The sequence below is a fragment of the Sus scrofa genome, chromosome 13 (assembly GCF_054392235.1).
Source record: "Sus scrofa isolate SSC_HxYL_T2T_F1_AM1 chromosome 13, Sscrofa_HxYL_maternal_Yorkshire_Landrace_v2.0, whole genome shotgun sequence".
NCBI lineage: Eukaryota > Metazoa > Chordata > Mammalia > Artiodactyla > Suidae > Sus > Sus scrofa.
This window is the reverse complement of record NC_139395.1, coordinates 68,706,153-68,719,864: the sequence shown is the minus strand read 5'-3', so window position 1 is coordinate 68,719,864 and position 13,712 is coordinate 68,706,153.

Below are 13,712 nucleotides of genomic sequence, written 5' to 3'. Positions count from 1 at the left end.
GGCTTCCTGTTTTTAGTTCCTATGAGATCCCTGTGGACTAACACTCTCCAACACACACACATTTTACTTGAACAAGTCCAGTCTGCCTCTGTCCTTTCCAATAAGAACACTATCAAAAGTAAAATATAAACAGGAGCAAGAAGTTAGTAGTACTGGTAACACTGGCTAATACTTGCTGCGTGCCGGGCATAGTCCCAAGTACTTTACACATGTAACTCGGCTCCTTCTCCCAGCTTCTTTAGGAGGGACATACTCTTAACATCTTCACCTTCATAGGCAAGGAACTGCAACCCAGGAAGTGTGGATGCCATTCCTCATGTCACATCAGTGCTACATGCTGTCTGCTTTTACAATCTAGACTTTAAACTGCCACCCTTTAATGAACTTCTGAATGTCATTGATGCTGTCTTATTGCTTAAAGGAGTTTTTGAAATTCTGCTCTAGGAGTTTTAAAGTTAGAAGTATTGTCACTTATTTTAGATGTGAATTTTAGATGTGATGATGATATTTTAAATGAAGTATTATCTTTTAGAAATGCATTCTAAAATAGTTATGCTTCAATACTCAACAAAATCTTAGCCAACCGAATCCAACAACATACCAAAAAAATTATACACCATGACCAGGTTGGGTTCATCCCAGGTTCACAAGGATGGTTCAACATATGCAAATCAATCAGCATCATACACCACATTAACAAAAAAAAAGTCAAAAATCATATGATCATCTCAATAGATGCAGAAAAAGCATTTGACAAAGTACAACATCCATTCATGATCAAGACCCTCGCCAAAGTGGGTATAGAGGGAACATTCCTGAATATAATCAAAGTCATTTATGATAAACCCACAGCAAATATAATCCTCAATGGGGAAAAACTGAAAGCCTTCTCACTCAAATCTGGAACAAGACAGGGATGCCCACTCTCACCACTGCTCTTCAACAGAGTTTTGGAAGTCCTAGCCACAGCAATTAGACAAACAAAAGAAATAAAAGGCATCCATATAGGAAGAGACGAGATCAAACTGTCACTGTATGCAGATGACATGATACTATACCTAGAAAACCCTAAGGACTCAACCCCAAAACTCCTTGAACTGATTAATAAATTCAGCAAAGTGGCAGGATATAAGATTAACATTCAGAAGTCAGTTGCATTTCTGTATACCAGCAATGAAATATTAGAAAAGGAATACAAAAATACGATACCTTTTAAAATTGCACCTCACAAAATCAAATACCTCAGAATACACCTGACCAAGGAGGTAAAGGCCCTATGTGCCAAGAACTATAAAACTTTAATCAAAGAAATCAAAGAAGATGTAAAGAAATGGAAAGATATTCCATGTTCCTGGATTGGAAAAATCAATATTGTAAAAATGGCCATCCTACCCAAAGCAATCTAGAGATTCAATGCAATCCCTATCAAATTACCCAGGACATTTTTCACAGAACTAGAACAAACAATCCAAACATTTATATGGAACCACAAAAGACTCAGAATCGCCAAAGCAATCCTGAGAAACAAAAACCAAGCAGGAAGCATAACTCTCCCAGACTTCAAGAAATACTACAAAGCCACAGTCATCAAAACAGTGTGGTACTGGTATCAAAACAGACAGACAGACCAATGGAACAGAATAGAGAATCCGGAAATAAACCCTGACACCTATGGTCAATTAATCTTTGACAAGGGAGGCAAGAACATAAAATGGGAAAAAGAAAGTCTATTCAGCAAGCATTTCTGGGAAACCTGGACAGCTGCATGCAAAGCAATGAAACTAGAACACACCCTCACACCATGCACAAAAATAAACTCCAAATGGCTGAAAGACTTAAATATACGACAGGACCCCATCAAACTCCTAGAAGAAAACATAGGCAAAACACTCTCTGACATCAACATCATGAATATTTTCTCAGGTCAGTCTCCCAAAGCAGTAGAAATTAGAGCAAAAATAAACCCATGGGACCTCATCAAACTGAAAAGCTTTTGCACAGCAAAGGAAACCCAAAAGAAAACAAAAAGACAACTTACAGAATGGGAGAAAACAGTTTCAAATGATGCAACCGACAAAGGTTTAATCTCTAGAATATTTAAACAACTTATACAACCCAACAGCAAAAAAACCAATCAATCAATGGAAAAATGGGCAAAAGACCTGAATAGACTGTTCTCCAAAGAAGATATACAGATGGCCAACAAACACATGAAAAAATGCTCAACATCGCTGATTATAAGAGAAATGCAAATCAAAACTACCATGAGATACCACCTCACACCAGTCAGAATGGCCATCATTAATAAATCGACAAGTAACAAGTGCTGGAGGGGCTGTGGAGAAAAGGGAACCCTCCTGCACTGCTGGTGGGAATGTAAACTGGTATAGCCACTATGGAGAACAGTTTGGAGATACCTTAGAAATCTATACATAGAACTTCCATATGGCCCTGCAATCCCACTCTTGGGCATCTATCCGGACAAAGCTCTACTTAAAAGAGACACATGCACCCGCATGTTCATTGCAGCCCTATTCACAATAGCCAGGACATGGAAACAATCCAAATGTCCATCGACAGATGATTGGATTCGGAAGATGTGGTATATATACACAATGGAATACTACTCGACCATAAAAAAGAATGACATAATACCATTTGCAGCAACATGGATGGAACTAGAGAATCTCATCCTGAGTGAAATGAGCCAGAAAGACAAAGACAAATACCATATGATATCACTTATAACTGGAATCTAATATCCAGCACAAATGAACATCTCCTCAGAAAAGAAAATCATGGACTTGGAGAAGAGACTTGTGGCTGCCTGATGGGAGGGGGAGGGAGTGGGAGGGATCGGGAGCTTGGGCTTATCAGACACAATTTAGAATAGATTTACAAGGAGATCCTGCTGAATAGCATTGAGAACTTTGTCTAGATACTCATGTTGCAACAGAAGAAAGGGTGGGGGAAAAACTGTAATTGTAATGTATACATGTAAGGATAACCTGACCCCCTTGCTGTACAGTGGGAAAATTTAAAAAATTATAAAAAAAAATAAAATAAAATAAAGTAAAGAAAGATACATGCTTGAATGTGGTTTAAGGGAGCTTAAACGTTACTTTGCACAAGAGGATATCAATAAATTATTTCTAAAATATAAAAAAAATAGTTATGCTTCAAATAATGCAGGGGAACTGGAGGGATGGGTGGCACTGGAAATAAAGTCTGATAAATCATTAGTTGATCATTGTTGAGGCTGGGTGATGGTACAGGGGGATTATTATGTTATTCTCTTTGCTTTTGTAAGTATCTGAAACTTTCTTTTCTTTCTTTTTTCTATTTTTTTTTTTTTTTTTTTTTTTGGCTTTTTAGGGCTGCACCTGAGGCACATAGAAATTCCCAGGCTAGGGGTCAATTCGGAGCTGCAGTCGTCAGCCCATGCCACAGCCACAGCAATACTAGATTTGAGCCACATCTGCAACCTACACCACAGCTCACACCAAAGCTAGATCCCTAACCCACTGAGCGAGGCCAGGGATCCAGCCCGAATCCCCGTGTATCCTAGTCAGGTTCATTAACTACTGAGCCATGAGGGAACTCCTTTAAGTAACTGAAACTTTCTGTAATAAAATGTAATAAACAAGCAAGTAGCAAGAAGAGAAGGCATGGAAAAGACTAGAATTTAAAGGGGACTATTTAAGGGGGCTATTTTTAGAGGGGATTGGCAAGCTATGGCCAGTGGTACACATGTTTTTGTACAGCTTTCAAGCTATGACTGGTTTTTGCTAATGACTGAAAATGTTCATGTTGGAGAAATTCAAATTTAAGCATTGATTAAGTTTTATTGGAACAGAGTCTCACCCATATGTTGATCTCTTGCCTGTGGCAGCTTTCACAGGACAGAGTTGAGTAGTTGTGACTGAGACTGTGGTCCACAAAACCTAATACATTTACTATGTGCCCTTTTACAGGAAAGTTTGTCGACCTGTATTTTAGAAAGAGACATTCATGCACAAACAATAGAAAGAAAAACAATATTATTTTCTCTTTTGATGAGGAAAGTGATACAAGACCCTTGTAGATGATGTAGGCTATACCAAAGTGTATAAACAAACAAACAAAAAATATCATTCACTGGGAACCCATTTCTAAATTCTTCCCTCTTATCTCTTATCGACCAACTGTTGACAAAAAGAATGCTCCAGTTTTAGGTAAAAGTGAGGATTGTCTTTCTGGGGCCAATTAGACAAGAACTGCAAGCAAACACTGACTGTGACAGGGAGATGGTGTGAAAGGGTTTGAAAGAGGCCACCTGGGATCTTATTGGGTTTAAATTGTACAATAAACCTGACACAGCATGTCTAAACTCAGGTATAATAAATCCTAGTAGGAGGGTGTTGTAATAACCATTTAATATAGATTCAAGAATGGATATTCAAGGCATGAATCTAGTTAACGAGATTCAAGATGGGGATGGGGGAATGACAACCTTAAAAGAAGACTTAATCCATGATTATATGTGCATTATTTACAATGATCAAAAGGCAGAAGCAACCCAAATGCCTATTAGCAGATGAATGGAGAAACAAAATGTGTCATATATGTACAATGGGGGTATTATGTAACTTTAAAAAGAAAGGAAATTCTGGGAGTTTCTGCTGTGGTGCAGTGGGTTAATGATCCTGCTTGTCTCTGTGGTGTTGGGGCTGGAGCCCCAGCCAGGCACAGTGGGTTAGGGATCCAGTGTTGCTAAAGCTGTGGCATAGGTTGCAGCTACAGATGCAGCTTGGATTTGATCCCTGGCCCAGAAACTTCCATATGCCATGGGTGCAGCCGAAAAAGGAAAAAAGAAAAAAAAAGAGGAAATTCTGACACATGCTATACCATGCATGAACACTGAGAACATTGCATTAAATGAAATAATCCAGTCACACAAAGACAAATGGTTTACTATTCTACTTATATGAGGTACCTAGAATAGATTCATAGAAATAGAAGTTAGAATGGTCATCGCCAGAGGATGAAAGGAGGAGGCAGTGGGGAGTTACTGTTTAATGGGAAGATAAGGAAAATTCTAGAGATTGATGGTGATGGTTATACAACAATGTGAATGTACTTAATGCCATTGAACTGTACTCTTAAACATCATTTAAATGGTAAAATTTTAGGCTGTGTATATGCAATCATAATTTTAAAAAACTGACAAATTTCAAGTGGAAAAAATTGAATAATAATAAGGATATATATATATATATATATACACACCCTCTTAAGCAAAAAATGCTAAAATGGATTTTAGGAAAGCAGCAAAAAGTTCAAGAAACTGAAGTCCTTAGGCTGTGGTGACTGATGCTTAAAGCCTAATGGAGGAATGATGTGGAGTTTCTGGGCCCCCGCTGGGAGTTTGCTTTCTATGTGTGAAGTTTCAGAAATGGGTGTGCTTGGGAAATCAGAGACTTGCTACTTCTAATTCAGTGATTTTCTGAGAATGCCAAGAAAAGGGTCTAAAGGGAAAGTTGGAGCTGTCATTGTGGTATTACCAGATCTGACTTTTAGTTTCTTGCTTGCTGCCTTTACAACCATGATTTCAGTAAAATCTGCTCTATTTCCAATAATCCACTGGTACTGTGGCCATTGCCCACAGCACTGAAGCACCAAGTGTTGGTGCTGGGCTGGTGGGCAGTTCTTGGGGCAGTTCTGTGCCCTCCATCCCTGTGAATGACTGGAGAGTCAGATTAGCTTGGCAGGCATAGGGGAAAGGCCAAATATCTGATTTACTGTGGGAAAGCCTGGGGGATGGGCTGGACGGCTCTCATTCATGGCTTCACAAATGCCAAACTGTACTTCGGTTACAAACTGGAGTAGAAAAGATCTTCCCAGATGAGGATGAAGCACAGCCACACCCACTCCTAATGTGAAGACCCTGATGCTTGATTTGACCAAAAGGGGCTCCTGGCTAGACCTGCCTCCAGCTGGTGCAACCTAGGGTAGCTGGATATGTGTATGTGTGTGTCTTTTAGGGTTGCATCTGTGACATATAGAAGTTCCCAGGCTAGGGGTCGAATCAGAGCTGCAGCTGCCGGCATACACCACAGCCACAGCAAAACAGGCTCCAAGCCTCATCTTCAGCCTACACCACAGCTCACAGCAACACCTGATCCTTTAACCCACTGAGCTAGGCCAGGGTCAAACCCAAGTCCTCATGGATACTGGTCGGGTTTGTTACCCCTCAGCCGCAATGGAAACTCCCTGGCTGTGTTATTGAAGCCTGCAACCTTTTGCACTGCTACAGTTGATTATTCTGATTGGATAATACCCAGCTGGACCAGTTGTTAAACATTTTTTAAAGTCACCCAGGCCTGGGATCTCCATCAAATTATATTTTTGCCAGCAGCCTTGAGTATCAGGGTGACACCACACTAAGATTAAATTTTCTGATAACTTTGCTTTAAAAAAGAGAGACAGAGTTCCCACTGTGGTGCAATGGAATCAGTGGCATCTATGGAGCACTGGGATGCAAGTTCAATCCCCGGCCTGGGGCAGCAGGTTAAGGATCCATCCTTGCTATTGCTGTAGCTGCAGCATGGGTAGACGGCTGGGATCTGATCCCTGGCCTGGGGAATTCCATATGCCTCAGGGCCAGGGCAGCAAGAAACAAACTAGTAAAAAAAGTAAGGAAGCCATTTAACCAATCCCTGTTTACCTCATATTTGGGGGTTTTGCAATGTGTTTGCACTGGATTTTGTTTCAAATATCAAAAGGGGAAGATCACTAGAAATGGATAACCAGGGCCACAAAAATAGTAAAAGCTGCTTTTTACATAATCTACTGTCTTTTGGCCGCTTGAGGTATGTTACTTCTAATCATCCCATGAAGAGTTAGGTATGTTTCTTATTCTACTCATGAGGGAAGCCAGGGCTGAGAGCAGCAAAGGGACCTGCAAAAAAGTCATTCAGCTAATAAGCGGCAAACCACCATTCAGATGCAGCACCACAATATTTGGTCTTTACATTTGGGAAATCCACGTCTAAGCTTAGCTGATGCCATGGACCTCTGTGGATTTTGCCGCTCAACACATCCATTCCAGGCACCTTTCTTCTGCTAACACCACCCTGATTTTCCTCTGGGGTACCAGCTTCTCCCCAACTCTCATTCCAGGTGTTATCAGGTTGCAGGGGTGGGTTTTACAACTTGAGCTTGGCCAATCAGCCCATGGTATTTCCCTGGCTACACTGACTCACTCTCTCAACAAATATGTATTGAGAGGGGCTGGAATATACAGCAGGGGTCAAGACCAATGAGCATGCCGCTCTGGTGGAACTTGTTTTCCAATGGGGGCAGACAGGTAGTAAACAAGTTATGAAGACTTGGCAAAATTTCAACAGGTAACAAGTGCTTTAAAAAAATAGAACAGGGCAATGAGATAAAAGAGCGACAACAAGGGGTAGGGGTTGGGATCCTTCACAGAAGGTGGCCAGGGACAAAAAGAGGGAGTGGGACTTCTGTTGAGTCTCTTGACACTTCTGCCTACCTTGACCTTGGAAGAACATGGGACCCCACAACTGCTGGCAGCCATCTTGCCCATCCCTAGAGTCCGAAACCAATGTCAGGGGAAAAGGGAGGGGAGGCAAGAGATAAAATGGTCCTGATGATGTCTTTCAGCCCCTGAATATGCTGTACTAGAAATTAAGCGTGCCTTGGAGTTCCCTTCGTAGCTCAGCAGTTAATGAACCCAAAACAGGATGCAGATTCAGTCTCTGGCCTCGCTCACTGGGTTAAGGATCCAGCATTGCCGTGAGCTGTGGTGTGTAGGTTGCAGATTCGGCTTGGATGTGGCACTGCTGTGGCTGTGGCATAGGCTGGCAGCTGTAGCTCTGATTCATACCCCTAGCCTGGGAACCGCCACATGCCGTGGGTGCAGCCCTAAAAAAGCAAAAGGAAAAAAAAATTAAGTGTAGCTCTAAATTTCTGTACAAGGGAAGTCTATAAATTCCTTTTTTTTTTTTTTTTCTTATGATGGTTTCATTGTACTCTATCTGATGGGTATCCGAAAGAATCCTTTCTTGGAGTTCCTGTGTGGCTCAACTGGTTAAGGATCTAGCATTGTCACTGCTGTGGCTCTGGTCACACTTGGTGCGGGTTCAATCCCTGGCCTAGGAACTTCCACATTTTGGGTGCAGCCAATGCTGAAAATAAGTAAATAAATAAGAGGGGTACCCATTGTGGCTCATCAGTAACAAACCTAGCAAGTATCCATGAGGTTCCATTCCTGGTCTCTGTGGTGTAGGTTGTTGGTGTGGCTCAGATCCTGTGTTGCTGTGGCTGTGGCTGTGGCATATGCCGGCAGCTACAGCTCCAATTTGACCCCTAGCCTGGGAACTTCCACATGCTTCAGGTGTGGCCCTAAAAAAAAAAAAAAAAAAAAAAAAAAAAGTGGAAAAAGGAGAAATACATAGAATCCTATCTTGTATAGCTGAGTTTAGTCTAATCACAGACTGGCATGTGAACCTCCTTCACCCATGGTGGGTATAAGTAAATTGTCAATAGATAAGCAGATGACTGAAGAGAGAGATGATAGCTAGATATCTGGATAGACCAAGTGATATAGAACAGATAAAAGTTAGTGTTTGTCAGAGCATGGAGAAGAGGCTCAGAAAGGTACACACTCAACTCTTCACACAGTTAACACTCTGGGATGAGAAGAAGGGGGGTTCACTATTTAATAATCTGCTTCTGGAATGTTTGCATTTAAAAACAAGCACGTGGGACATTTTAATATTGAAAAAAACTACAAATCCAGGAGTTCCCGCTGTGGCTCAGCAGAGACGAATCCAACTAGGAACAATGAGATTGTGGTTTGATCCCTGGCATCGCTCAGTGGCTTAAGGATCCGGCGTTGCCATGAGCTGTGGTGTAGGTCACAGACACAGCTTGGATCTGGCGATGCTATGGCTCTGGTGAGGGCTGGCAGCTACAGCTCCGATTCGACCCCTAGTCTGGGAACCTCTATATGCCTCGAGTGCAGCCCTAAAAAGCAAAAACAGAAACTACATATCTGGAAAAGTGTGGACAGAAAGGGCTGTGGCATGGTTGCGGGCTGGGTCTTCAACCTCATGCCCGTAGCACACACACCGAGACATCAGAGGGCCATTACTCAAGACAGCTGCCAAGAAAATTATTTAGAGGAGAGCCCCCCACTCTTTGCTCCCTTTCCCACAGAGCTTCCCAAACTTTCTCGTGTAAGGACAGCTGGAAGGTGATGATATTTGACTGGCTCATTGAAGAATCAAGGCCACATGAAGCCAAAATGAATTTCCTGGGCACTCTGTTGGCCTCAGAATCTGCCCAAGATCAAGAGCTGAGGGGATCAGTTTCTTTACCTGGAACCCATTCACCGAGCAACAGCTGACCAGGTTGTGGAAAAATGCACGATTTCTAAGTTGTTCTCCTTCATGTCAAGGAAAGTCTATCTCTCTGGAAGTTCTGAAACTTGGCTAGCATTATTACGGGTGTTGCTTTTGATTTTAAAACATTCATGGGACTCATAATACAACTCTGGATTTTGCCTGGATTTGGCTTGCTCTCTAGTTGATTTCTTTTTAGAGGACAACCATGGCAGGTACTTTGGGATTGTCTTTCTCTTGGATACTTTCAGTAGCTCATGCCTTTTTCCTGGATCATAATCCTTGGTTAATACTGCTTCTTATAGTCCAAGGTCCCACAGAGATCCCAGCTTTGCTGTTGTTTAAAGCAAGGAACAACATTTTATGCCAACCGTGTCAGAAAACTCTTGAAGATTCTACGATAGAATCAGTCTTCATCATTACTCCTTCTGGCTTAGAAAAAAAAACGACTTCTATGTAGCAGATTGCATTTGGACTCAGAAATTGTGCACTAAAGCCTTCTAAAGCTATAGCTACTGAAATACTCCTCTTGCAATTTGGCTTTTTTAAGTATAATCACTTTGCCCAGAGAAAATGAAAAGGCAAACCCCAGCCTCGGGAAAGTTGAAAAATCACAAATTCCAAATTTAAGGAATCTGAATTAATGAGATTTCCTGAGATTTTGTTCCAGCCAAGGAAGAACTCCCACCTGCCTCCCAGGGGACTGTGATGCTTATAACTTAACTCACAGGCATCCAACATCACTCCCTAGAGAAAGAATTATGGTCACACTTTAATTTGGATCAACAGATAAAATTAGAAAATCTCTTGTGGGAAATGTCATTCATTATTTACAAATGTACATAATTAAAGAAAGGAGGTGTAGACCGAAGAAAGATGTTACTGTCTGCAGAGCAAAAGCTTAAATATAAGTAGAATTCCCTGAGATGGCACCAGGTGCATACCCCAAATACATATTTAAAGTCTATAACTCAGGAAAAAAAGAGCTTGAGGGATATAGAGCATACTATCATCTAGGCTTTTCTCTGTGGACTGGGGAGAGATGTGATTATTGAAGGATAAGTTGAACTTGAGAGAAAAGATTGCTGTGATGTTTAGTTATTTAAATGTTAAGTATAGTGGTTATTGTTTAGGCTCCTTGGCCGCCCAGCAACTAGAACCCTTTGCCTGTATTTGTAGAACTTCCATTCTTAGGGGTCTGACTACATCTAAGCCAGAAACACACTTTCTAAGTCTCTCACATAACTTGGAAGGTTGATATACGTTTTAAGTGTATTAATCAGAGTTCTCCAGAGAAACAGAATCAGTAGGATAGGAGAGAGAGTGTGAGAGCATGAGAGAGGAAGAGAAAGAGCATATGAGAGAGAGAGGGGTACTTATTTTAAGGAATTGGCTCAGGTAATTATGGAGACTCACAGAGGAGCTGATATTGCAATTCAAGTTCAAATGCTAGGAGTTCCTGTCATGGCACATCAGAAATGAATCCGAGGAACCATAAGGTTGCAGGTTTGACCCCTGGACTCCGTCAGTAGGTTAAGGATCTGGCATTGCCATGAGCTGTGGTATAGGTCGCAAACGTGACTCAGATCCTGCATTGCTGTGACTGTGGCATAGGCCGGCAGCTGCAGCTCCATTTCAACCCCTAGTCTGGGAACTTCCAACTGCCGCAGGTGCAGCCCTAAAAAGACAAAAAAGAAAAAAAGCTCAAAGGCTACTTGCTGGCACAATTCCTTCATGCTTAGGGGAGGTCAGTCTTTGTTCTATTAAGGCCTCCAACTGATGGGATGAGGTCCACCCACCCACATTTTGGCAAACAATTGAATTTACTCAAATTTCAATGATTTAAATGTTCGTCTCTTCCAATAACATGGTCACAGAAATGTCCTAAAAAATGGTTGACCAAATATCTTCTAAGCACTGTGTTCCAGCCAAGTTGACACACAAACTAACCATCACAACAGGGCATAGATGTATGACCTAATCCTTATACAAGGCTTTGGTTTGGAAGTGAGTACCATGTGGAATATATTCATCAAAAGGGGAGTTCCCGTCGTGGCGCAGTGGTTAACGAATCCGACTAGGAACCATGAGGTTGCAGGTTCGGCCCCTGCCCTTGCTCAGTGGGTTAACGATCCGGCGTTGCCGTGAGCTGTGGTGTAGGTTGCAGACGCGGCTTGGATCCTGCGTTGCTGTGGCTCTGGCGTAGGCTGGCGGCCACAGCTCCGATTGGACCCCTAGCCTGGGAACCTCCATATGCCACAAGAGCGGCCCAAGAAATAGCAAAAAGACAAAAAAATTAAAAAAAACAAAAGGGATGGTGGTGGAGACATCCAACTTACAGAGGCAAAATGGCAGCCGTCCTAGGGGCAGCACCCTGTGGCTAGAGTGTACGGAGTCTGTGCCAACAATAGCAGCAGAAGGATCCGCACTAGAAGTGTCTCGGTTTCATGGCTTCAACCCTCAACCTCTGGTCCAGGAATTCAGTGAACTATTCAGTTTCTTTAATACATTCCTTCTCTGTGTAAACTCACTAGGGTGGATTCTGTTGTTTGCCATCAAGAGCCATTCAATAAATGTGTTCTATCATCTATTACTGCATAATAAATTACCCCAAAATTTAGTAGTTTAACATAATAATAAAGATTTTTTTATTATTTCTCATATTCACTGTAGATCAAAAATTTGGGAGTAACTTAACTGGATGGTCCGGGCCCAGGGTCTCTCATGAGATTGTCGTCAAGTTGTTGGCCAAGGCCTCAATCATCTGAAGGTTTAACTGGGGCTAGAGATGTCACTTTCAAGATGGCTCATTCACATAGTTGGCCAGTTGTGCTGGCTGTTGGCAGGAGGCCCTGGTTCCCCTCACGCAGGTCTCTGCATAGGGCTGCTTGAGTGTCTGCACAACATGGAGGCTGCCCTCCCCAGAGAGTCATCTGAGAGAAAGGTTGAGAGAAAGGTGGATGTCACAGTGCTTTCTATGACCTCGTCTCTATGAAGTTACATACAGTCATTTCTACCCTGTTTTGTTTGTTGCAAGAATGTCACTAAGTCTAGCTCTTACTCAAAATAAAGAGAATTGGTTTCCATCTTTTGCAGAGAAGAATGTCAAAGAATTTATGGATATATTTTAGAATATCCTATGGTAGCCAGCCTCAAGATGGCTGCCTGATGATCCTTGCCTCCTGTTATTCACACCTTTGTGAATTTCCCCCTATATTATATCACAGTGGTTCTGTGTGACCAGTGGCTCATGGAGAAGTGATAGTGTGTCACTTGTGAAGTTAGGTTATAAAAGCTGCTGTAGTCTCTCTCCATCCCTCCCCCACTGTCTCTCTCTTTGTCTCTCTGTTTATCTCTCTCCTCTTGGCCCCCATTTCCCTTACTCTGGGGAAGCAAGCAGCCATGTGTGAGCAGCCTTCTGGAGGAGTCCATGTAGCAAGGAACTAGACCCTTCAGCTATAGTCAACCAGGAACTGAGGCCAGCCAGCCACCATTTGAGTAAGCTGGGAACAGATCCTCCAGCTCTGGTTGAGCCTTCGCAAGGCTGCATCCTCAGTTGACTGTTGGCTCCCTCACAAAACCTCATGGAAACTTGGGTCAGAACCACCCAATTAAGTCACTCTTGGGTTCCTGATCTTCAGAACCTGTGTGAGATAATTAATATTCATTTCTTTAAGTTGCTAAATTGTGGGTAAATTTGTTACACAGCAGTAGAGAACTAATTACCACCATACATGTATCACTTCTTTTCTCCAGAAGAAATAAAGGTGTGTGTGTGTGCCTGGAAAAAGGAGTAAACCCATAAAATAGAGATCTACCTAAGTCATTGAAAACGGACATCACCAATCCTTACAGAGCAGTAATTTCCAGCTTTCTGGGATTTCACTAAACTCCTCGAAATCCTTAACCAAATCTGAAGTTGAAATTGATGTGTTTGAAGGCTGGAGACTGCTACTTGCCAAGCTGTAAACTGCTGCTACTGAGACTATGTCAAGCAAGTCTAGGGACACCCCACCCTCTTCCCTCAAGATGGCAAGTCAGTCATACTGGGCTCTTGTGTGTGAATGGAGGCTGTGCTTCAAAACTAGTCATGACTGTTCTTTTGAATTGTTGTTGGAGTTCTTACTCGAGAAAACCTCCAGTTGTCAACCACAGCAAGTACCTTGTGGATTATTCAGTTATGTTTATAGATTGAATAGCAAAAACAATTGTGCAATCTACATTTTATCAGTTACTCAAGATAGTACAACATCCAATTTGTTCAGTAAATATTTGCTGAGCGCCTCCTGGGGGCCAGCCCTGGCT